The 24480-nt window shown below is 41.4% G+C and overlaps 2 long non-coding RNA genes across 2 annotated transcripts; one reads left to right on the plus strand and one right to left on the minus strand.

The window, feature by feature from the left end:
* The first annotated feature begins 10933 nt into the window (after positions 1 to 10933).
* LOC138961374 (uncharacterized) lies at positions 10934 to 16129 on the plus strand. Its single transcript, XR_011454165.1, has 4 exons — positions 10934 to 11346; positions 11681 to 11823; positions 13001 to 13103; positions 13622 to 16129. It is a non-coding gene; the product is annotated as an uncharacterized lncRNA (long non-coding RNA).
* A 1012-nt stretch (positions 16130 to 17141) lies between these two features.
* LOC138961376 (uncharacterized) lies at positions 17142 to 20965 on the minus strand. Its single transcript, XR_011454166.1, has 3 exons — positions 20393 to 20965; positions 19877 to 20025; positions 17142 to 17907 (listed from the first exon to the last, which is right to left on the minus strand). It is a non-coding gene; the product is annotated as an uncharacterized lncRNA (long non-coding RNA).
* Between the last annotated feature and the right edge of the window lie 3515 nt (positions 20966 to 24480).

The raw sequence follows: 24480 nt of genomic DNA on the forward strand, positions 1-24480 counted from the left end.
GCTGTGAAGGGCGACGGTAGTCTCCCTGTCACACTCGAGCCCCTTTGAATGAACTTTGTGCCCAAAGTTCCGAACCATGGACCCGCCAAGCTTAGGTCCCTCCCAGGTGGAATGGGAACAGCACGAAAATGATTCAGTGGCCTGAACATTTCATGTCGAGTCCCATCGCTGTCGACGACGCCAAATGTAACCGAGTGCCGAAACACCACAATCACCTTTGAAGGCGAAGTCCACTCAAACAGGATTGAGAATATCTGTTATGGCTTCTCGAAGGAAGGCCTGAACATACAGACACACCAAAGTCGCCAGACCACATCACAAACTGAACTCTACAACCCACAGGTGTTGCCCACACACACACACACACAAACACACACAGAATAATAATATAATAATAAATGAGCATTTATATAGTGCAACATCATAACTTTACAATTATGCTCTTTGCGCTTGACACATTTAAAATTAAAACACAGTTATACAAGCATTTACATCTACATTCATAGTCAGCAACGCTTAATTAAAAGCATACACCATCAAACATACATTACAACAGATTCTTCCACTAACTAAGTAATAAAAACATGAATAAAATAGGTAGTGTAAACAAGGAAATACCAGCTGAATACCCTTAATCAAACAGAACATGTTATCAACAATACTGAAAAACAGCCCTAGATGTTTATATACATTATCACATTATCACTAAAACAACAAATACACTACATGTAGCCTACTGATGGACTGAGAAAACAAAATCAGGGGTTGTATTTCTTGAAGAGGTGCGTTTTAAGTGCTCGTTTGAATGCTTGGGGTGACTGAGAGTGGCGGATGTGAAAGGGGAGAGAATTCCATTGTGTGGGTGCGCAGAAAGTAAAAGTGCGTTGTCCGTATGTTTTGGTTTTGGTGTGTGGTATGGTGAGGATGCGACAGTCAGAAGAGGCACGGAGTTGTCTTGCTGGAGAATAGACGGTGAGGAGTTCAGAGAAGTAAGCAGGAGACGAGCCAGAAAAGAAGTTAAAGCAGAGGGTGGACAGTTTGTAGTCAATGCGGGCTTGAATAGGTAACCAGTGCAGTGTGTGAAGAAGTGGTGTTGCGTGATCTCGTTTTCGTGCTTTCAGAATGAGGCGTGCTGCCGAGTTTTGGACTTTTTGTAGTTTATGCAGGAGGTACAGAAGTCAGCCAGAGAGAAGAGAGTTGCAGTAGTCAAGTTTAGAAAGAACAAAGGCACAGACAAGAGTGTTAGTTATTTGAGAGAAGCCGTATATATATATGTATATCTATATCTATAAATATATAGAGATAGATGACAGTGTATTTTTCGCGTGGCTATAAATTGATTCGACCTTTTCACTTTTACAGTAAGGACAACTTACGGGTGCAAGGAAAGCGTTCTGGACAGTGCAGTGACATTCTAAACATAGTAACGTAGTAACGGGAATATGGATTGACGCCACACGAAGGAAGGGAGATAAACGCTGAAAACACTGGAGAAGATAAGGAAGAGTTACTGGGAATGGATCCAGAGAAAAACCAAAATCGGTTCAGCGCTGCGCGCTGAGACCACGTGTTGAAATATCTCATCGAGCAGGTTGTGTCCGGGGTGTACCTGAATATGGCCACCAAATGTGAAACAGATCCATCGAGAACCTTGCGCGTGCATCGCGAACACACAGACACAAGTCGTATATATAGATATATAGAGAGAGAGGTATAGAGAGAGATAGAGAGACAGAAAGAGAGAGAGAAAGAGAGAGAGAGAAAGAGAGATAGAGAGAGATAGAGAGACAGAAAGAGAGAGAGATAGAGAGAGAGAGAGGGATAGAGAGAGATAGAGAGAGAGATAGAGAGAGATAAAGAGAGATACAGAGAGAGAGAGAAAGAGAGAGAGAGAGAAAGAGAGAGAGATAGAGAGAGAGAGGGGGATAGAGAGAGAGAGAGAGAGAGAGAGAAAGAGAGAGAGATAGAGTGAAAGAGAGAGAGAGAAAGAGAGAAAGACAAACAAACAACGAATAATCTCAAAGAAAGAACAGAAAATAACACACACACAGAAACAACGAATGAGCGAAGGAAAGAACACACGAACAATACATTCTACATTCTAGAGGGGAGAGGGAGAGAGAGAGAAAACAAAAACAAAATCCACACAAAAACAACAACAAAACAGCGTACAATGACCAATTACTCACTTTCAACTCTGGTAGGCTGAACCGTTCCGGAGTAACGTAAAAAAGGATCCTTGCGACGTCTCCGCTAACGTCACACTTCAACCCGGCGTTGATGACGTCACAGGTAACACCGAGTCACCTGACCTCTTGACGTCTTTCCCGTTGTTCTCGGGTATTCCTGGGATCCTTTTCCAGTCACTGGTTCGCCTAGCAGCCGACCGAAGCACTCGTCTTCCGAAGCACGACCAGACGAGTCAACGGTTCGGCGGGGAAAGGACGGAGCCAGGGAGCGAGAGAAAAATTAGGCAGCAGCACTGAGACGGCATGCAGCAGAGGTTTTGACGCGCTGCTGCCTCCAGCAGCTGAAATCCGGCGAATTCAGTTATGGTGTTGCATTACAAAACATAGCTTTTTGTCGACGTCAGATTTTCAAGAAATCTTTTCGAATTTAAAGCGAATGTTCCCTTTTTGCAGATGGGTATTTAAAACCAGCATTGGAACGATGACCACAAGGTTGCAGACTTGGTACGATCTTCCATCATTCGGATATCATAACACTCCTGTTTGTGAACACACACACGAAACATGAAGAGATTCGGACATTTGGCACACCTCAGCAATCCTGTCAGTTAACACACACGAAGAAAGCACCGAATCGGAAAACAAGCCGGAGCAGTACAGCTGAACTGCTGTTACCCAACTGTGGCCTACTTATCACTGCAGGGCTCCATCATCTGGGTTATTTATAACTCAGTGCCTCCATGTTGTCTTGGACTGAGCGGTCCGAGACGATGCAATGTGTTAAATGGACTAATTGAATCAGGTACGTGCGGCCTTTTGCCCACCGTGTTCATGCACACTCATCACTACGTTTCACACTTGAATTGGCTCCAGTCCCAGTTCACCAACCCACGCGTATCACTGAAACAATAAACACAGTGCAGTTGTGGTCAGAGCGGCTACTGATGCAGCGGCACATTTTAGCCAACTGTCCTAATTGCGTGCACTTGTACTTCACATAGTACTGGGAGTACAGTAACACAAGAATTATGTTGGGGCAGTCTTCAATCCCATGGCACACTGAATTTCTAAGACAAAGTAAAATATTCTTTGTGGTTATCCTGAAGATTCTGCAACCTTAATTATTAGTCGTATATATGTTAGATGCAAAGTGAGAATCCTGGGCAGAGTTCGATTAATCGGTGTAACAACGGGCGGGGATGTAGCTCAGTCGGTAGCGCGCTGGATTTGTATCCAGTTGGCCGCTGTCAGCGTGAGTTCGTCCCCACGTTCGGCGAGAGATTTATTTCTCAGAGTCAACTTTGTGTGCAGACTCTCCTCGGTGTCCGAACACCCCCGTGTGTACACGCAAGCACAAGACCAAGTGCGCACGAAAAAGACCCTGTAATCCATGTCAGAGTTCGGTGGGTTATAAAAACACGAAAATACCCAGCATGCTTCCTCCGAAAACGGCGTATGGCTGCCTAAATGGCGGGGTAAAAAACGGTCATACACGTAAAATTCCACTCGTGCAAAAAACACGAGTGTACGTGGGAGTTTCAGCCCACGAACGCAGAAGAAGAAGAAGAAGGTGTAACAATGCTCTGACAATCAGCGCATGCAGCTAGCTAGCTGCTGTTGTCTCGATCTATTTTGAACGCAATAATTTTTTTACAGAATAGAGTTACTTTGTTACAACAGGCTGAACTAATCTTTAATTTGAATCAACATTTTGCAACAATCAATTACATCAAAAGCGCACATACTTGCACATTACGGTTCAAGAGCCCCGATGACCATGCAGTGACAAGAGCCTACACTCAGTAAAGGGAAGTAATGTTGTCTCTGCAGTCCAGAGAGACTGTGTGAGTGTAATATATAACCAAGTAAGACTGAGTAAAAATCATTACAATCGATAGTAACCAGTGAGAAGTTCTATCGGAACATTGTTGTTGTATTTTTGTTGTTGTAAATTTGAGATATGAAACGTTTAAAATGACGTCAAATTGGTTCGGTTTGATCGAATGGGATGGATGTGTCGGTGATCAGTGTTGGTCCAGCCCGCTAAGTTATCAAATTGAAAGTTGTTTTCTTGTTTGTTTTTAAATTCGGTTGGTTTGGTGCGTAATACGATGCATCTGCTTTTTAAAAACTATTGATCATTTTAACACGCAAGGATCACTATAGGCCAACATGACTTGTATCATTTTACATCGCATTCTAAGAAAGAGTAGAGTTCTCACTATGCGCGCGGTACATTTCTAGAATCGCGTAGCGCAAAGTTGGAACTCTTTAAAATGGCGGCCATTGTTGGAATTCCAACAAAGCGCAGGTCATTTCCGGAACAGCACCGATGACAACATGAGTCGCAACACTTACTTAGACCGCTTACGTCCCCTTCTTTTCTGGTATATAGAGAATACTACATGGCTTCCTATGTGATACCAGTTTTACACGACTTGTGTTAAATATTGAACTGCGAGCGAAAGCAAGCTTTTCAATATTTGAAAACACAACGAGTGTAAAACTGGTATCAAACAGGAAGCCATGTAGTATTCTGTTCTTACTTCATACTGTACTTGCGTGTTGCTCCAAACGTCCCTCAGTCCGGCGAAGCGCCCGGATTGAAGAAGCTTCAAACCTGAAAAATATTGGTAAGGTAATGTATTTATCAATCTTGATTTCAGTGCTGTGCATAATGCATTATATTCAAACTGTCTGGATGGTTTATAACCCACTTTTCGACTTATAACTCGTTAAATGAAATAATAACACCGTTTTCATTCATAACATCCTTTACATACAAAATATGATATCTAATAAAGTCTTTAAATAATAATAAAAAAGTATTTTTAAATTGTATACTCACGGAATAAAATAACTTGACATGTTTTAAAATTTAATATCTCAAAATCGGAAAAAGTTGCAGGAGAGCGGGGTGATACGATCATAGAACCATCAATTCCTGAGAAGAGGAAAAAAACCGGAATGTTCTCGGTTGCTTAGTTTTTTCACAATTGGTCCTCAAAGACGCATGGTGTCATTTTGGAGTTTACTAGACTGACGCCTGAGCTTGCCGACGCTGCCGACAGCCAGTGCACGCTGTGTGTGCTGTAAACAGGTAGGCCTGCACTCTTTGACTCTCGGGGCACGTCTACCCGTACTTGAAACCTGCAAAAGGTCTGCTGCTGATCCACGAATATTGCATGAAAGTACTGCCTTTGGTTTGTCCGTTTGTTTGTGAGTGAGAACAACTCACTAAAATGTTTCTTTCTCTTTGCCCAAAACTGTCCACTCTGTCTTTCTCTTTCACCATGCCACGAACGTGTGTGAACGATAGACTCGTCGCAATAGGGATGTTGAGAGGAGGGATGACTTATACTGATGTTGCTAGGAGATTCGGAGTGACCAGGCAATCAGTTGCCTTGTGGCGAAGAAGGTACCAGCAAAACAACGGTAACGTTCGAGACCTGCCTCGCCAAGGTCGAATGCCATGTTCCTTCAGACGGTTCCTGACGACACGGGGGCAGATGCGGCGAAGTCCTGGGATGGTTCTGGCAGTAACAGTAGCCGGGTGGAATCGATTACGCAGATGCTGCACCCTAATGAAGCGGTCTTGCTGAGGATTGGTGACACGGGGCCGTATTTGTTGTGTTACGCCATTCTTTCTGATGCAGGTGTCGATCGCATAACGGGATGCTCTTGTGTCGATTTTGAGGTGTACCCCAACAAAAAGCGCTGTGTTTGTGCATGATTGTCACAGAGCGCCTAAAAAAACAATGCGGTCACGCAGAGTTCAGCAATCATCAAAACAACGTCGATCATGTTTACATGTTTAGTTCATTTACACCAGTGATAAATCACACGTAAACCAAAAATTAAAAAAGAAAACATTACAAAAACAACAACAACCCATACACAAACAAACCCGGGGGTGAAGGCTTAAGTTGGGGCACACAAAACGTCGCATACATTTTCTTGCTGAGTTCAGATTTAAGCTTAAACAAGGCCAAAGGTTAAAGGCACATTCCTACCTGTGAAAATAGTTCACAATTTCATTACTACCAAAGTTTTGTTTAACATAAGATAAGACAATCCCGCCAATAGACGAATTCCGGAAATGACGTCAGGTTTAAATGGGTAGTGGAAGAGGGGAAACACTGAGGCAAGCGACACGTGACATTGTAGGCCAATCGCTTGCTACACGTGACATTGTAGGCCAATCGCTTGCTACACGTGACATTGTAGGCCAATCGCTTGCTACACGTGACATTGTAGGCCAATCGCTTGCTACACGTGACATTGTAGGCCAATCGCTTGCTACACGTGACATTGTAGGCCAATCGCTTGCGAGTGGCGTGTTTTCACACTGAGTGACGCGATCACATCAGCATTGAATAGTCATCTCCGATGAGCGTACCTTCCAACAGAAAAAGGCGTTTTATTAACTAAAGCGGACTGCCCTGAAAGCTGTGATCGGAGGTAATTCTTACGGGGATGTCAGTCGTTCGCATGATAGTAATAATCATCAGAAATGATTGAAGCTAGTTCCCCTTTGTTCTCAGCAGTCACGTGACTTTTGACTGCTGATCACTTCCTCTGTGCATGGATGGTTTATGGTGTGTTGAGTGAGCTGTGTATGTGAAGAATGTATGGATGGTTTATGGTGTCTTGAGTGAGCTGTGTATGTTAAGAATGTATGGATGGTTTATGGTGTCTTGAGTGAGCTGTGTATGTATGTGAAGAATGTATGGATGGTTTATGGTGTCTTGAGTGAGCTGTGTATGTGAAGAATGTATGGATGGTTTATGGTGTATTGAGTGAGCTGTGTATGTGAAGAATGTATGGATGGTTTATCAGTGGTGTCTTGAGTGAGCTGTGTGTGTGAAGAATGTATGGATGGTTTATGGTGTCTTGAGTGAGCTGTGTATGTGAAGAATGTATGGATGGTTTATGGTGTCTTGAGTGAGCTGTGTGTGTGTGTGAAGAATGTATGGATGGTTTATGGTGTCTTGAGTGAGCTGTGTATGTATGTGAAGAATGTATGGATGGTTTATGGTGTCTTGAGTGAGCTGTGTGTGTGAAGAATGTATGGATGGTTTATGGTGTCTTGAGTGAGCTGTGTATGTGAAGGTGGAGAAGGCGTTTGTCATGCAAAAATATATTGCTATAAATTTCAATTTGTGTTCAATCATTTCTGAATGATGAATGTTTGATACAATTTCATTTGCACAGATCGTCGACAACGTGCGGAGACACGATCAATAGCCAAAAGAACATTATGCCAAGCGCCATTTGATATTTCACCACAGATTTCGTTTGCAATTAACGTCTCACCAAAGGGTCACATAATTTGAGCGGGATGAAGACTAAATTTACAAACATTAAATCGACCTAGCGCATTACATCGTGCATATCGGATAGCGTGGGCTGACGCAGCCAAATGAAAGGAAAGAGACAACCGATAATTCCAGTGGGTATTTGACAAGGCGGGGGAGAAACTGAAGAGATAATCTATACGATGTTCGATACTCATACTCCCAGTATGTATTGAAAACAGACCCACCCAACGCGTCACACCATTTTCTGCCGGCAAGGTTCTCACGTGACATCGCTCCTCTACGGGGCTAAAAGAGGAAGGGGAAGTAAGCAGGCAGCGTGACACGAGACAGTGATTGCCGCCCTTCTCGGATGTTTAAACTATCGACCCTTGTCCGCTCATCGCCGAGAAAATGCAATCTTCATTGAAAGTGAAGTGCGAAGGAGAAGGAAATCCGAGCGAAGATCAGCCACCTTCCTCAGTTTGCTCTCAGAGGGGTGGCGACCACGGCAATAGAGAGAGTGTGAGGAAGCACCGAGAAGCTGAACAGAACACAAAGGCGTTGTCTCGTTTGCAACACGAATTAATTACACATGTCCTCATGTCCTCAACGATGGATGGCTTCGAGGTCCGCCCACCTTGTTCGATTTGAGTTTGTGTAGGGTGCACAAGGGTGAAAAGGGGGGGGGGGGGGGGGGGGGGCGGTTTGCATGCACTTGTCTTACACTTTTAGGCAGAATTTTTTTCTCTCCATGCATCTCTCTTTCTCTCTCTCCTCTCTCGCTCTCTCACTCTCTCTCGTTCTCTCTTCCTGTAATGTCGTTTGTGCACGCGCGAGCGTGTGCGTGTGCGTGTGTGTGAGTATGTGTGTGATCTCATACGTGCGTGTTTGTGTGCATGCGCATTAATGCAATTTCATTTGATATCTAAATCCAGTCACCGTTTGTACTTCAGAGAAGGTCTTTAATGAATTCAACCGATTTACTAACAACCAAACAAGACTCTGTGATTGTACACATTTATATTTTTAGCTTCATCAAACATGTAAGCTTGATCGCACATTTATGGATGGTCACACTATAGGGTGTCATTCCTCAAATGAAAAGTAGCGTGTGTGTGTGTGTGTGTGTGTGTGTGTGTGTGCGTGTGTGTTTGAGAGAGAGAGAGAGACAAAGAGACAAAGAGACAGAGAGAGACAGACACAGAGAGACAGAGAGAGAGAGAGCGGGTGGGAGAGGGGGAGAGACAGAACGAGAGAAAGAGAGAGAGTTTCTAAAAAAAACAAAAATAACATAACAACTTCATTCAAAGTTCTTGGCTCCTTGATTTCCCTTCGTTGAAAAGTTAAATCGGGAGTATTGGAACATGTTAGATGACTTCACAACTTTTATTGAGACCCAGAGGTCTGAACTGGGTAAAAAAAAAAAACAAGAGAAGAAAACAAAAGTTTAACATAGTTCGTACAGAAATAGCCCAATGCGTCACATTTTCAAAGTTTACAAGTGCAGAGATGTGCCGAAGTATGGAGATATCTGGTAAGCAGAGAAGACATGCAATGAACTGTGAGAAATCATCTTTCCATTGTTGCAACAAGTGAATGACAGAAAAGCTTTTGTGTATGCCCAACCCACCTTCTCGTAATGCCATTTTGCCGCGATCATGACGTAAAACGTACACGGTGACGTGATCAAGGGCCAGACAATGGACAAGTGAATGTAGGCTATTACTTTGATTTTCTCCCTCTCTTCCTCTCTCCTGTGGCCGAGGTCTTGTCGGTAGCGCAAATAAGTTAGGTTACGCATGGAGTTACGAACACGTAAAGCCTACGTATTCCGTAGCTCCGCAAATGCGTAACTTGGTGGTCACGACGCTTGCTTAGTCGTTTGCGGAGTAACGAAATACGTAAGGAGCTAACGCTGTGCGCAAAGTTGTACTATTTTTAGTGAAGGGGTATATCCCGTGAAGTCGCGTCTAACTAGTGACGTCAAAAGCCTCAAGGAAGTCTATTAGTCTCGGCGATACGGAGATAGAGAATACTACATGGCTTGCTGTGTCGTACCAGATTTACACGAGGTTTTTTTTTAAATATTGAACTGCGAGCGAAAGCGAGCTGTTCACTATTTGAAAAAGCAACGAGTGTAAATCTGGTACGACACAGCAAGCCATTTAGTATTCTGTTTATCCTACATACTGTACTTACGTGTATTTTACTGAACATTTCTTGCAGTCCAGGCAGCTTCTAAGCCTCGTGCAATCTATTACGTCAAAGCAAAGAAACGTCACTCTGAAAGTGTGGCGTGACGTGTTAGTTCTAAAGATTTATCGAGGGTAATTAGCGAGCGCAATTTTTGTTTCTATAATGACGTTTGTCTCGGTGACTTTGGCATCATAAGCAGTGGAAAAACAGGTCCCTGCCAGACTTGCTTGACATGACCTCATTTACATGATATACACACGTGTGATTTGAACGATTATTATCTCACGGCCGGTGTCTCTCTCACGTATGTAGGAATACAATTCTTTCTTTTTGTGTACTTTACGTCATGATGTTGTGTTTGATTACGTAATATAGTATTCGATTTGTTCTTTATCACGTTGTCGAAGCTGGAGCTCCAAAGCACCGCGGCGGACATTTTAGTGAAGTTGAAATCCATACCTTGCTAGAAAAAAAGAAGCTGAAGTTCCGCCGCAAAAGCATCAGAAAAAATAACGTGCTGCCCGCCATGTTTTTTCGCCACACGCGTGCTGCGCAAAGGTTTACGACAGTGGGAAGGGAGGGGGGGGGGGGGAGCTGTCGTAACTTTACGGTGAACGTAGCGGCGCAAGTTTCGCTACGCTCGCGTCCTGCCCACCACGTTTTCCTCTTACGGTGTCCGTAGGCTCTGCGCATATGCGTAAAGCCGCTACTTAGCCGACAAGACCTCGGCCACAAGTCTTTACACAAATTAACAAACCGCCTACACCCCACCCGCCCTCTCTCTCTCTCTCTCTCTCTCTCTCTCTCTCTCTCTCTCTCTGTCTCTCTCTCTCTCTCTCTCTCTCTCTCTCTCTCTCTCTCTCACACACACACACACACACACGCACAAGAGGGATGGGGCGGGGGGGGGGGGGGGTATGGTTTAAGTTTGCTCCAAAAACATCATCAGACTTTTTTTTAAGGTCTTTCTCGGTCGAAGAAAGGTGGGTGACGTTTTGCAAGAGGACGTTTTCAATTGGGGTGTGGGACAAATGCATCACGTAGGGGACATTCCAAGTGTCCCTCTGGGGGACATGTTGGTGTCCCAGACAGTCTCCCGGAAGACACAGTAGTGACATCAAATGGGGGACATGTTGGTGTCCCAGACAGTCTCCCGGAAGACACAGTAGTGACATCAAATGGGGGACATGTTGGTGTCCCAGACAGTCTCCCGGAAGACACAGTAGTGACATCAAATGGGGGACATGTTTATCCTTGGCATTCGATGTCAGTAATCCCACACGTTTTGGGCTTATTTTTGTGGGCCACAAACGCGAAATGTGCCTCACAAATTTTTGGGCTTATTTTTGTGGGGCACATTTTGGTTTTGTGGGCCACAAACTGTATTTGTGGAGCATAAAATAAGGGGCACAAATTAAGCTTCATAAAAAATAAGGACAAATATTTGTGGGGCTTAAACAGTGTTTTTGGCCAAAAAAATGTTTTGGGCTCTTTTTTTTCCTCCTTATTTTGGACGTTGAGCGTGGTTTTCAGACCTACTGCGTTTCGGTTTTTAGTTAATGGCGGTCGAAGGCGATCTGTTTGGACAGAATCTCCAATGGCAATGGTGTTTGCTAATGCGAGAGAATTGGGACGGGCGAACCTTTGCATATTAACCAGAGGTAAGTTTCCATGTTTCGTTTCATAACTGAGAGTGGGTTTATGGTAGTATGTATTGCAACAGGTGTCATTTCGACTCACTCGAGTCACTGTCAGTGTCACTGATTGTCAGTCCACAGGCGCAAGGTATCGTTCACTGAACCAACACGTAGTTGCCCTGTACAGGGATTTTCTCATTAATTTGAAGAAGAAGATTACCACTACCACGTTTTTGCAACCTCTTTTGCATGATCATAATATTTTATAAATTCTTTTTGTTTTTAAAGATTGAGTCTAACTTGAAATACTCAAATAGGTAACCTTCTCATCGGCCGTTCCCAATTATTTTACTTGCAGGTTGGCATCAATCAGAAGAGAGCTAGAGCTAGTATGTTCAACTTCAAGGTCTCCTCTCAGCTGAAAAAGCCAACCGATTGCTGCATGATCTTGAGGCTGTCACTGACAGAAGTAAAATATTTGATGCCACTGCCGCAAATCAGGTAAGACTGAGTAAGGCGAAGAGGTTTTTATTATGTACAACTGTCAGTGTTATGATGTACAGTGTGTTTTTTCCTTCCCCTCCCTTACATTCTCAAGTTCTGGTCAGAATAACTCATATGGAGGTGTGTGTGTGACTGTGAGCAAGACTGGAAGAGTGTTTTCATTTTATTTTTATAATTCATGTTCAGGGATAATAATAAAATAATGAACACCTAAGAGTCCAAACCACAGAACTGCTCGAACCTCTTAGCTTTATTTCACCAGTATGATGATCATGCAGTTCCTCCAGTATTAGAATCATTTCTAATACTAGAAGCGCATGACTTTCAGTGTGTACCTAAAGTACAATGAATGTATTCAGGGGCGGACCTAGGGGGGGGTTCCTGGGTGCCCGGAACCCCCCCCCACCCCCCATCCGTTTTTTTTTTACCTTGTTATCTTCCACGAGAGGCCTCCGATTGACCTAAAAAAATAAAATTCCTTCAGCATCTGGGGGGCAAAGCCCCCCAGACCCCCCACCAGGGCTTTGCCCATGGACCCCACCGAGACCTGAGCGGCCCCTGGACCCCTGCTCCAATTTGGAACCCCCCCCCCTTATCCACAACTAGGTCCGCCCCTGGTATTGCTGTAAACAGTCACTCACTCACTGTCAGGATATATCTCATTCTCAGTGAAACTGTGTGTCAAGTTCTATTATTTTTTTCCTTTGTGCTCTACACACATGCATACATGTTATACATACATATATACATGTTATGTAATATGCATGTATATATATATATATATATATGCACACATCAACTTGTCTACATTGTATGTCTGTCAGTCTATGTGAACAGATTCAGTTCACTGATTCAGTCAAAACTTCACTAAATGTAAAAGGACTTATAAAATTTTATATTCTAGAAAGATATCAATGCCACTGTCCCACAGTATCATAAGAATCAAGCGTTAATGTTGGTTTGGTCGTCTGTTGTTGTTTTTTGTTGTTGTTGTTTTATGGGGGAGGGTGCAGTGTGTAAATTCATCTGGTTCTGTGGACAGTGTGTTTGTTGTTCCTCCACATAGCTAAATATCATACTGCATGTAGCTCCTAGTACTACTTGTCCTGTCAACTAACTGTTTTAAATTTGTTGCTCAGAGGAATGTTACTTCAGCCAATATTATATATTACAGGTTGGCATCGATCCGGCACAGTGGAAGAAGCAGATTGATTCCTTCATGATCGGGAGGCTGTCAAGACTCAAATGGGAAATATTTCATGCTAATGGCAATTCAGGTAAGAGTTCTGCTACATGATCATATTGTGTTTTATCCTCCCTCTCAGTCTCAAGTTCTGGTTACATTCTGACTGTTGGTGTGTGTTTGTGTGTGAGAACCGAAGTGTGTGTGTGTGTGTGTGTGTGTGTGTGTGTGTGTGTGTGTGTGTGTGTGTGTGTGTGTGTGTGTGTGTTTGATTTTCCCTGGCCAGTCAGGAGAGCTGCCAGACATTAATAGTAATAATACCTGCAGATTTTTCTAGCCCTGCAGATTGATGTTACAGACCTTTGCTTTGCTTTTTGAATTTGATAGCAAGCGCTGACAGGGAATGTGTCTTCTATATTTCATATATGTTAAAAAGTAGGCATTGGAACTTGTCTACCAGGGAATTAGAATGTTTACGCTCTTGGCATTTATGTGGGTTTAGTGTGTGTGTGTGTCAGTTACAAACACAATTTACTCCTTACTCATACTTAAAACTTGTTCTTGTCATTGTGTTTGGATTTAAGATCAGTTCCTTTGTCATTCATTTGTCAGTAGGGACAGAAGATGACGAAGACCTGGCCAGTGAATGTGGATGAAAAGCAGTGCTATCCAGGTCCAGCTGTGATCGATGGGGAAACTACAGCAACAGCGGCAGTAAATGTCCACTCAGTATTGGTTGTACTGAGCATTACAACTTGTTGTTATTGTAAATTTGTGTCAATGTTTTAAAGGCCCACTACGCCTCATTTAAAAAGTTGTCCTCACCTTTAACATGGGATAAGACCATCCCTCCACTTGGTCACAGACCAAAAATCAACACTTTGACTGCTTTCTGTTGTGAGGTAGATGTTTTGGTGGTTGCGGTGAATTTATTTTTTCTTTCGAAGAAGCTGTACCTGAATGTATTCTTTAAAAAGATACCACTCTGCATAGAGAGCCTTGAGGCAGTTCATTTTTGGTATGCAACTATTAGTGCCCGTATGGTCTTATTTCATTTAAAAGCCTCGGGGATGTCGTCAGGCGTCCGACATAGACGGATTGAAAGGCTCAGATGTCTGATTCACATAGCCGCATGGCGGTCAGATGTGATCATGTCCTATCGTTTTGAACTGAGCGCTGTCATTGTCCTATAAGAACTCTATTCCTTCGGACAGCGCACTATTCTATATTTTTCTCTCAAGATACACATTTTCAAAAAGCGACCGAGCACTCTCGCGTATTTGTGCACTGAAGTTGTGCAGTGCGGATCTTGTGTTTTCGGGAATTCCAAACCGTTTGTGATATGGGCTGTTTGGGCACACCTGTCTGCAGCACATAGTTAGGAGTACGGGAGACAACTCCAACTGACCATAAGTCTTGCATCTGCTTTTGGTTTCAGTTCAAGACATTTTGACGAAGCGCATTGAATTATGCCACCGAAATAAAACCAAGGCCTGTCCACTTACAAAAATTGCTCGGTCAAAGTACAGTAAATCTTACATTAAATGTGCGGCAGTAAAATTGAATTTGGAGAATACATGGAATAACCTGGTTTTCTGGGAAGTGACATAAAAATAAATAGAACAATTGTGAATACTTCTTCTTCTTCTTCTGTGTTTGTGGGCTGAAACTCCCACGTACACTCATGTTTTTGTACGAGTGGATTTTTACCTGTATGACCGTTTTTACCCCGCCATTTAGGCAGCCATACGCCGCTTTCGGAGGATTGTGAATACTGATCGACATAGAGTGCCGTTGCTATGGAAACAGTCGTTACATTGGATTTCTAGGAAACAGTTTAACAGCGACATAATACATCAGAAATTCCTAATATTTGGCACAAAGATGCACATGTATCATATCAACAATCATATAGAACGATTTTTTTACAACAGACTACAGTTGAATTTTAATATCTTTTGTCATAAGAATGAACGAATTTCTCACTGCATATTCATTACAATACCCCCCGCGGGTTAGGGGGAGTCCCATATTGGTTGGGACGAGAAAGAATTTACCCGATGCTACCCAGCATGTCGTAAGAGGCGACTAACGGTTCTGTTTCTCCTTTTACCCTTGTTAAGTGTTTCTTGTATAGAATATAGTCAATGTTTGTAAAGATTTTAGTCAAGCAGTATGTAAGAAATGTTAAGTCCTTTGTACTGGAAACTTGCATTCTCCCAGTAAGGTCATATATTGTACTACGTTGCAAGCCCCTGGAACAATTTTTTGATTGGTGCTTTTGTGAACAAGAAACAATTAACAAGTGGCTCTATCCCATCTCCCCCCTTTCCCCTATCCCATCTCCCCCCTTTCCCCGTCGCGATATAACCTTGAATGGTTGAAAACGACGTTAAACACCAAATAAAGAAAGAAAGAAAGATTCATTACAATAATTAATTTAAATTCAACTGTAGTTGTTTAAAAAAACAAACACGTTCTATATGATTGTAGATATAATACATGTGTATCCTTGTGCCAAATATTATGAATTTCTGCCGTTTTCTAGAAATCCCATTTGACGCTGTAAATGCCAGTTTTCATCGCAACAGCCGTCAATATCCATCCACAATGTTTTCATTCATTTTAATAAGTCACTTCAATAACTACCCAGAAAACTAAGTTATTCCTTGAGTGTATTCTTCAAGTTTAAGTTTGGTAATTTTACTGCCGCACATTGCCTTAAATCATAAATAAAGGGTTCCAGTAACATACCTTTCTTCTTTATTGATTATGAACTTTGGAAGATTAGATGTTGGATCTGTTTTTAAAAAATATTTCCTTGATGTGTTGTACTAAGATCAACCGTCTGCTTGGACATATACTAAAGATCCACTACCTGGCTGCTGTCTGCGGAAAATCGATTAATTCATAGAAAAATATGCCTTTCAGGGACTGTACATGTGTTTGTGTAGAGGTGTTCTTATTGCATGTTCAAGCCAGGACAGATGGTGACCTGAAACATTTACACATTACATATGTATGCAGGACTGCTACTTTTAAGCTTAGGTGCAAGTGACGAAGTGTGATGATATATTTGTTTGACTGATTATGGGCATTAAAATAAAACTGCAAAAAGAATACTTACACTTGAGATCTGATTTTGTGTGTGTGTGTGTGCGCATGAGGGTGTGTGTGGGCAATTTGACATACTTGCAGAAGAAACAAACAGAGGTAACTGATAAACTGCATTTATTAACACAAAGATGTAAACAAAGTGAGTTCACACATTTCACAAAAGTAAAACAAGGCAGTCTCACATGCATTCACAATATTTAGTACTCGACTCGCATGAATGGCCAAAGATTATAGGCTGAGAATGCAAGTTCTAATTTGGCACATTTGTACATGTAGCTGCATCCGCTAGACATATATATATCCATCTTACAATAGAAAAAACTACCGTAGTGGTTAGGACATCTGCCTGAAAATCTAGGTCCTAGGTTCGAATCTCTACAGAGGCATTTAATTTTTCCCCTTGGTTGAAATAAAAAATGCTCAATCCAGAGAGAGCAACCGCAAAGTAGAAATTAATATGTAAATTAATATGTAAATCGCCATGAGCTCTTGTGAGAAACGGCGATTAATAAATGTCCATTATTATTATTATTATTATTAAAGTTACCAGGGTAAAAGTAAAGCGTTGAATGCAGATATGAAGGTCATGCCAGCAGTGTGGGTCAAGATTCAGGCCGCCTTCTATGCACAGAATTCTGTGTAGGATTCTCAGCTCTATCTTTACAAACACATAATCCCCAATAGTCATACAGTGGAACCCCCCTTTTAAGACCCCCTCCATGTTAAGACCTTGTTTTCTCAGACTTTCTGTTCATAACCTCTGTAAATTTACCTCCATTTTAAGACCCCCTCCTTTTTAAGACCTGATTTTCTTAGATTTCTGGAGGTCTTAAAAGGGGGTTCCACTGTAGCTGTAAGACATAATTTTGTTTAAAACACTTATGCCTTTTGGGGGAAATAAATTAATAAGAAAAGACATCACCACACTAAGAAGTCAGGGTGCTGACTTTTACTATGTGACCAAGTGGAAGGATTTTCTTATCCCATGCAAAAAGCCTGATGAAGGTCTGACACAGTGAGGCGAAGTGTTTTAATGAGGCAGAGCAGGCATTTAAAAAATAAGTTCACTACATCCAAGTGAAAGACACAATCTTGGCAGACTGTATTACAAAAGCAACATTTCAGCACAACATAAGAATGAATTGAACCATCCAGGATGCACCAGAACGACCCAAAAACAGAATCAATGAAAATGTTAAACAAGATAAAGTACTGACTAGGATTCAAAGGAAGAAAAAGTCATGGGTTAACACATTTCATGTGCATAATGCAGTTAAAAGATCTAAATTCTAATATTGCAAACAAAGTCTATACATGAACACGCATTGACTGAAACATACACACACATCTCCCAAAGCTAAGCCTGTGTGTAAAATACTGCCTGTGAGCAGCTTAACTTAAAGCACTCAAACAACATAAAAGATAATACCACTTTATGTAGTAAAAACAAACAAACCGTTGTTTGCTGAAAGAAAATATCTGCATACCAACACTACCTGTATTTAGCTGAATTGACAACTTACATAAGTCAAAATGTACCCTTGATCCACACCGCACCACACATTATTTGTGTAGAATGTTATTGTTAATGTGTTACATGTTCATTTCACCACTAAGGCAACAGAAAACCTCTGTAAGTGTAAGCATCTTCAGATGGACTATATTAAAGCAGTTCTGGTAGCTCTGTCAGCACAGAATGGACTGAATCTGATCATCATCCTCAGCAAAGCCAGGCACCACTCTGCAAGCTGCCTGCACGTCATATCTCGGCACCTCACTTCCTGGAAAATAAAGAAAATGTATTACTGAGCACATCCAGACTTTGCTGTGCGCTGATGGGGATATGTTTTGGGTATCGAGAAGAGGGTGTGTGTTGGGGGTGGGGGTGCGGGAAGGTAGGTAGGAGGTATTACTTGTTCTTCACAAGATCAGTGGGATGGAGAATAGTGTGGGTGATACTGACAGTGACAACTATGAACTAAACTGTAAACATTGTTCTGTACTATTACAGGTGCCATCATTCCTTCCTGTGAAAACCATTTATTTCATGGATATAATTATTTATACTTTCATCATTAAAATTAAAAAGATAATCTTTCATCATTAAAATTAAAAAGACTTCCTCACAAAGTTACCTTTCTAACAACATGATATCTTGTTATGCTGCTGATGTGAGCAGCTTTTCTGGAATATGATGGAAAGTTACTATTTTTTAAATTCAGCATGAGCCCTCATCCCACACACATATTTAGCGTTGACACCTTACAGTTTTGTTGAGAAATGTGATGTGAATTCATTCAGAAAATTCTAACTCTGCGCAGGGGCAGTCAGGGTGTTGAATGTAGAAGTAGGTATCCAAATACACAGGCGGTATTACATACAATTTACATTGTAACTCTTATTCCATGTAAAAAATAATAATTAAAAAAATGGCCAGATCTGTGATTGTGAGCCAAGGAAAGGACTGACTGTTTTTAAAATAATTCCAGTAATGAGTAAATCTTTCATTCTAGCTATTTCCTGGGTTTTTTTTCTTGCATCGCAATAGTTCAATGTTCATACAAACAGTATAATGCACTTTATGAGTATAGGGTTGCAACAAACTTTAAGATGGGAAGCAGAGAGAAAATAAAGATATTTGTACCATTAGGCAAAAAAACCACAGGTGTGGTTAAGGTAACATAGCCAAAATAAATAGGGTAGGAAGTTAGGCAATCACTTTTTTTTAATACTTTTTTTTCTTAATAGCAGAGCAACCAAGCGTGTAGCAATCGCAACCGAAGAAGATGCCGCCATTTTTGTCATGGCAAGCGTCTGTTGGGCCTTTTTAGTAATTTCCCCTGCATCGTCTGTCGTCTGCATGACGACTCGAGCGCTTTCGCTTTCATTGCGTTTTCTGCACTCGCTTTCTTGTTTTCATTTTTTGGGTACAAATTTATGTAATAAAAAGTTATTGGGTCGGCCCCTAAAAATAGGGTAGGTCGGGTTACCGTAACCACACCTATTTTTTTTTTAGGCCTTATATACAAAGTACATCATACCAATTACCATGCACAGTATTACTATGCATCTTCAAATATATGAATAATTTCATAGATCTACAAAGTACTTGTAATACAATTTACAAAGAACAAAAGACTGCTGAATTATCTACATCAGTACATGTTTATAGCTTCAGACTACAATCAATCAATCAATATGAGGCTTATATCGCGCGTATTCCGTGGGTACAGTTCTAAGCGCAGGGATTTTTTTTTTATTTATGCAATTTATATCGCGCACATATTCAAGGCGCAGGGATTTATTTATGCCGTGTGAGATGGAATTTTTTTTAAACAATACATCACGCATTCACATCGGCCAGCAGATCGCAGCCATTTCGGCGCATATCCTACTTTTCACGGCCTATTATTCCAAGTCACACGGGTATTTTGGTGGACATTTTTATCTATGCCTATACAATTTTGCCAGGAAAGACCCTTTTGTCAATCGTGGGATCTTTAACGTGCACACCCCAATGTAGTGTACACGAAGGGACCTCGGTTTTTCGTCTCATCCGAAAGACTAGCACTTGAACCCACCACCTAGGTTAGAAAAGGTGGGAGAAAATTGCTAACGCCCTGACCCAGGGTCGAACTCGCAACCTCTCGCAAGTGCGTTACCACTCGGCCACCCAGTCCATCACCAATACCTAATGTTACTATATTTGACAAGCAAAAGCTGTAAGTGGTAAAGAAATGTGTAACTTACTCTTCAGGGGTAGTCTGTAATGTAAAGCACCACGCCAAGTCATCCTGATACCTCTCCAGTACATGTATCCATGTTTAAAGGTAAACTGTTGGAACTGGAAGACAGGAGCTGTATGAATGATGCACATCATGTCTGGTTTCTCGGGAGGCCTGAAAAAACCAGAACAATATTAACATAACATGTCTTGAAAATGAAATAAGTACTATTTCAACTTCACTATCAGAGCCAAATCACTCACTAATTCAGTAATTGTTTTGTTTATTCTTTTACAAACATAGTTCATACACTGATACAGCAGCATTTGATTCTGTGCATGCAGATTAAAGATGTCAAGCATTTTATAAACTTGAGTAAAAAAAAAGAACACAACAAAAACACACTCAGTGACTCACAGTCACACCCAGTTACTCAGTAACACTAACACACACATGAATACAAAACAGATAAATCTTGCTCAGTTCTACAAAGGCCACGTTTGCAATGGTCATGTCTTGGATTTTAAAAACAATAACTTACCTGCTGGTTGATCCAAACCGATGATTGAAAATCAGTGAGAGGAAAATGTCCTGTAGTGTACAGTGCGATTCATCGCCAACCTCCCCATTCAAGGCAGACCGTGTCCAAAATCAGCTGTACCATTCACATCCCGATTGCATTCCTTCAGAAGGGCAGTCAGTGTTTCAACTTCTTTGTCGATATATTTCTCTGGTGGACGTGTTGAACTGCCTAATATTAGATTCACGAACGACGGCCGCCATGTTTTTTCGTCAACACTACTATTCATGTACTCCACTGAGGAAGAGCGTTTTATTGTGTCTTAAAACCGACTTCTCGGGAAAGTGATCAATCGAATTTTATGGTCCACAAAAACTTGCTTCATATTTTATTTAAGGACTACTTTTATTTGCCTTTATTTTTATGGCGCACATTTTGTGCCCCACATTTTGTTTTGGCCTTCATTTTGTGGTCCACAAACTGGAAATGTGCCCCACAAATTTGTGGGCTTATTTTTGTGGTCCACAAACTGGAAATGTGCCCCACAAATTTGTGGGCTTATTTGTTGGATTAATGACATCGAATGCCAAGGATACATGTTGGTGTCCCAGACAGTCTCCCGGAAGACACAGTAGTGACATCAAATGGGGGACACTTCCAGGAAGGGGTCAGAACGGGGATAACACAGGAACACTTTTGAACAGATCTTCCTGAAACTTTCCATGTTAATTCCTGCAGATGATATTCCAACCGTTTTAAGTGTCGTTGATGACGTCACATCCGACTTTTTTTTTAAAGTTGAGGCGGTACTGTCACCACATCATTTCTTTATTATATGTATTGAAATTTTGGTCATAACATCTTAGACACAGTCCGGACTATGGGATTGCATTTCAGCTTGAAAGCTTAAACATTGGTGAATTAATGTGTTCATTAAAATTCCAAAAGTTCTATTTAACATTGAAATTTATAATATCAGATTTTCTTTATCATCTCCTGAACCAAAAAATATATAGATATGTCATGTTTATTCTTAAAATCAATAAGCTGAAAATAAACGAAAACTGATCCTTACGTTTGCATGTTATGCGGTGACCACGGCGAACCGCCTCGGGTTTCGGGTATCCCACCCTGACTACATTAGTCAGATCCCGGCGAGTTTTTGGTGTTGATGTTTTAGTTTCAGGCCGACAGATTGCCTTAATGTTTTGATAACATTTTTGCGACTTGTTTTGTTGTTGTTGTTGTTGCTACTGTATATCATGACCTGGTCGCTAACAGTCGTTGAGCTATTGAGCGAAAAGCCTTTGTCAACAGAATCAATCATCATCAGAATTAATAACTATGCTTGCGGTGAGGCCGCAATAGGCTCGAGGTTATGACTGAAATCATGTTGACAGCAAGTGGTGAATGGATTGTCTGACTATGTCAATAATCATTCCTTCGATAAGATAAATTATGTGGTGTTTTCTGTCCGAGAGAGTGAGGTTGGAAAAAAATGTGATCGGAAACACGGCTGGGTGCTAAGTGAATAGCTATTGATGTAATATTTATATATATGTGTGTGTACGTGTGTGTGTGTGTGTGTGTGTGTGTTAGGAAACGGTGCCGTTGCTGAACTTTGGTTCAGTTTTGTGTGTTGCATGTAGTTGACTTATTTGTACTTTGTGGGAAAGTACCGATATTATATTTTGTAAACACAATATTTATGTTTGGACGAGAATGCAGGTGAACTTTCTAGTCCTGTCAAAACAAGTTGTTTACCACGTTGTTTTGAGTCGTGGGTTCATGGCGTTCGCTCGGATTAAGTGCGTCGGCGCTTTTGATGTACGTCACAGAGAACGTCACTATTTTAGTCCATGGGCAGTTCATCTAATTTTAGTTGCATCATGTTCGGTCTGGAATATTCTCGAGATTGAGTATTTACTATATAGGCCTGCACGATTTGTATGTAAAAAAGCTTCTACTTTGAGTTCTGCTACGATGTGCAGTTGTATGTATGGAATGCTAAATAAATCCTCGAACTCAATTTGACGAGTTGTTTTCTGCGCGGCTGCTGCGAAGACGGGCGGCGTAGAATAAAAGAACACAACTATATATACGACGTTTGAGAACTTGTGGCAATCTCAAGTGTCGTGTAACAGTGTGTTTGTGTGTGTGTGTGTGTGTGTGTGTGTGTGTGTGTGTGTGTGTGTGTGTGTGTGTGTGTGTGTGTGTGTGTCTCTCTCTCTCTCTCTCTCTCTCTCTCTCTCTCTCACAGTCTTCTCTTTGTTTGAGTCCTCTGTTTGTCTATCTCTCTCTGTCACACACACACACACACACACATACACACACACACACACACACACACACACACACATACACACACCCACACACACACACATACACACACACACACACAACCACTCGGCATGCTCCTTTCTTCTTGGGGCTGATTTTGTCTCGTCCCTAATATCTTGCACTTATTCGCTTTCCTGCCGTTCTTTTGAGAGTTTCCCCTTTTCTTACCCCCTTCCCCAACTTTTCTCCTTTCGTTTTCTTCTGTCGCACTTCACCTTGTACCCCCCGCGGGTTAGGGGGAAGAATTTATCCGATGCTCCCCAGCATGTCGTAAGAGGCGACTAACGGATTCTGTTTCTCCTTTTACCCTTGTTAAGTGTTTCTTGTATAGAATATAGTCAATGTTTGTAAAGATTTTAGTCAAGCAGTATGTAAGAAATGTTAAATCCTTTGTACTGGAAACTTGCATTCTCCCAGTAAGGTCATATATTGTACTACGTTGCAAGCCCCTGGAGCAATTTTTTGATTAGTGCTTTTGTGAACAAGAAACAATTAACAAGTGGCTCTATCCCATCCCCCCCCCCCCCCCCCCCCCCCTTTCCCCGTCGCGATATAACCTTGAACGATTGAAAACGACGTTAAACACCAAATAAAGAAAGAAAGACTTCACCTTGTGTCGCGTGTTACCCGCCAATTCTTATTCGTTTCTAGTTGTATCCTGGAAATGAATTTTTTTACGACTTTTTTGTCTAAATTATTTTTATAGCGCAGACAAAATTGTTTCTTTAAAGTATTATATATATTTTTTTTGAGTGTTAAGCGTGTTGATTTTACCGCTACCAAGCAAATCCACAAATCTAGGTATCCCTTCCCTGGTTCCTTTTTTTTTAATTTAAAAAAAAATGACACATGATCTAGTAGGTCAGAAAGACTAAACTAACATTGACTGAAAGCATAAGATTTTTCTTTTTTTATTGATTAAAAATGTGAGAAAACCTTAAAAAACGCGAGGTACAAACACCTCATTTCCTGTGTAAAAGCTCACACCTCTCATTTATGACCTCTAACGCGGTTGGCAGCTTCTAAATCAGTCGGAATGGCATAACACCAAAAGCCAAGGAAGATGGCCATATCATGTTTACACTTTTTGCACTGTATTTATAAACTAACAGTAACACCTTTCGGGTATGGAGCTACAAGATAAATGATGCACCATATCTGTTGCCATTCAAACAAAGTTGTAAAAAAAACCAAAAAAACATACACACACAAACAAAACAAGTCGCGTAAGGCGAAAATACAACATTTAGTCAAGCTGTCGAACTCACAGAATGAAACAGAACGCAATGCAATTTTTCAGCAAGACCGTATACTCGTAGCATCGTCAGTCCACCGCTCGTGGCAGTCAGTCCACCGCTCGTGTACACTACATTGGGGTGTGCACGTTAAAGATCCCACGATTGACAAAAGGGTCTTTCCTGGCAAAATTGTATAGGCATAGATAAAAATGTCCACCAAAATACCCGTGTGACTTGGAATAATAGGCCGTGAAAAGTAGGATATGCGCCGAAATGGCTGCGATCTGCTGGCCGATGTGAATGCGTGTTGTATTGTGTAAAAAATTTCCATCTCACACGGCATAAATAAATCCCTGCGCCTTGAATATGTGCGCAATATAAATTGCATAAACTAAAAAATAAAAAAATAAAAAATCCCTGCGCTTAGAACTGTACTCACGGAATACGCGCGATATAAGCCTCATATTGATTGATTGATTGATAGTAGTTGCGCTGAGAAAGATAGCACGCTTTTCTGTACCTCTCTTCGTT

The sequence above is a fragment of the Littorina saxatilis genome, linkage group LG3 (genome assembly GCF_037325665.1).
Source record: "Littorina saxatilis isolate snail1 linkage group LG3, US_GU_Lsax_2.0, whole genome shotgun sequence".
Taxonomy (NCBI): Eukaryota; Metazoa; Mollusca; class Gastropoda; order Littorinimorpha; family Littorinidae; genus Littorina; species Littorina saxatilis.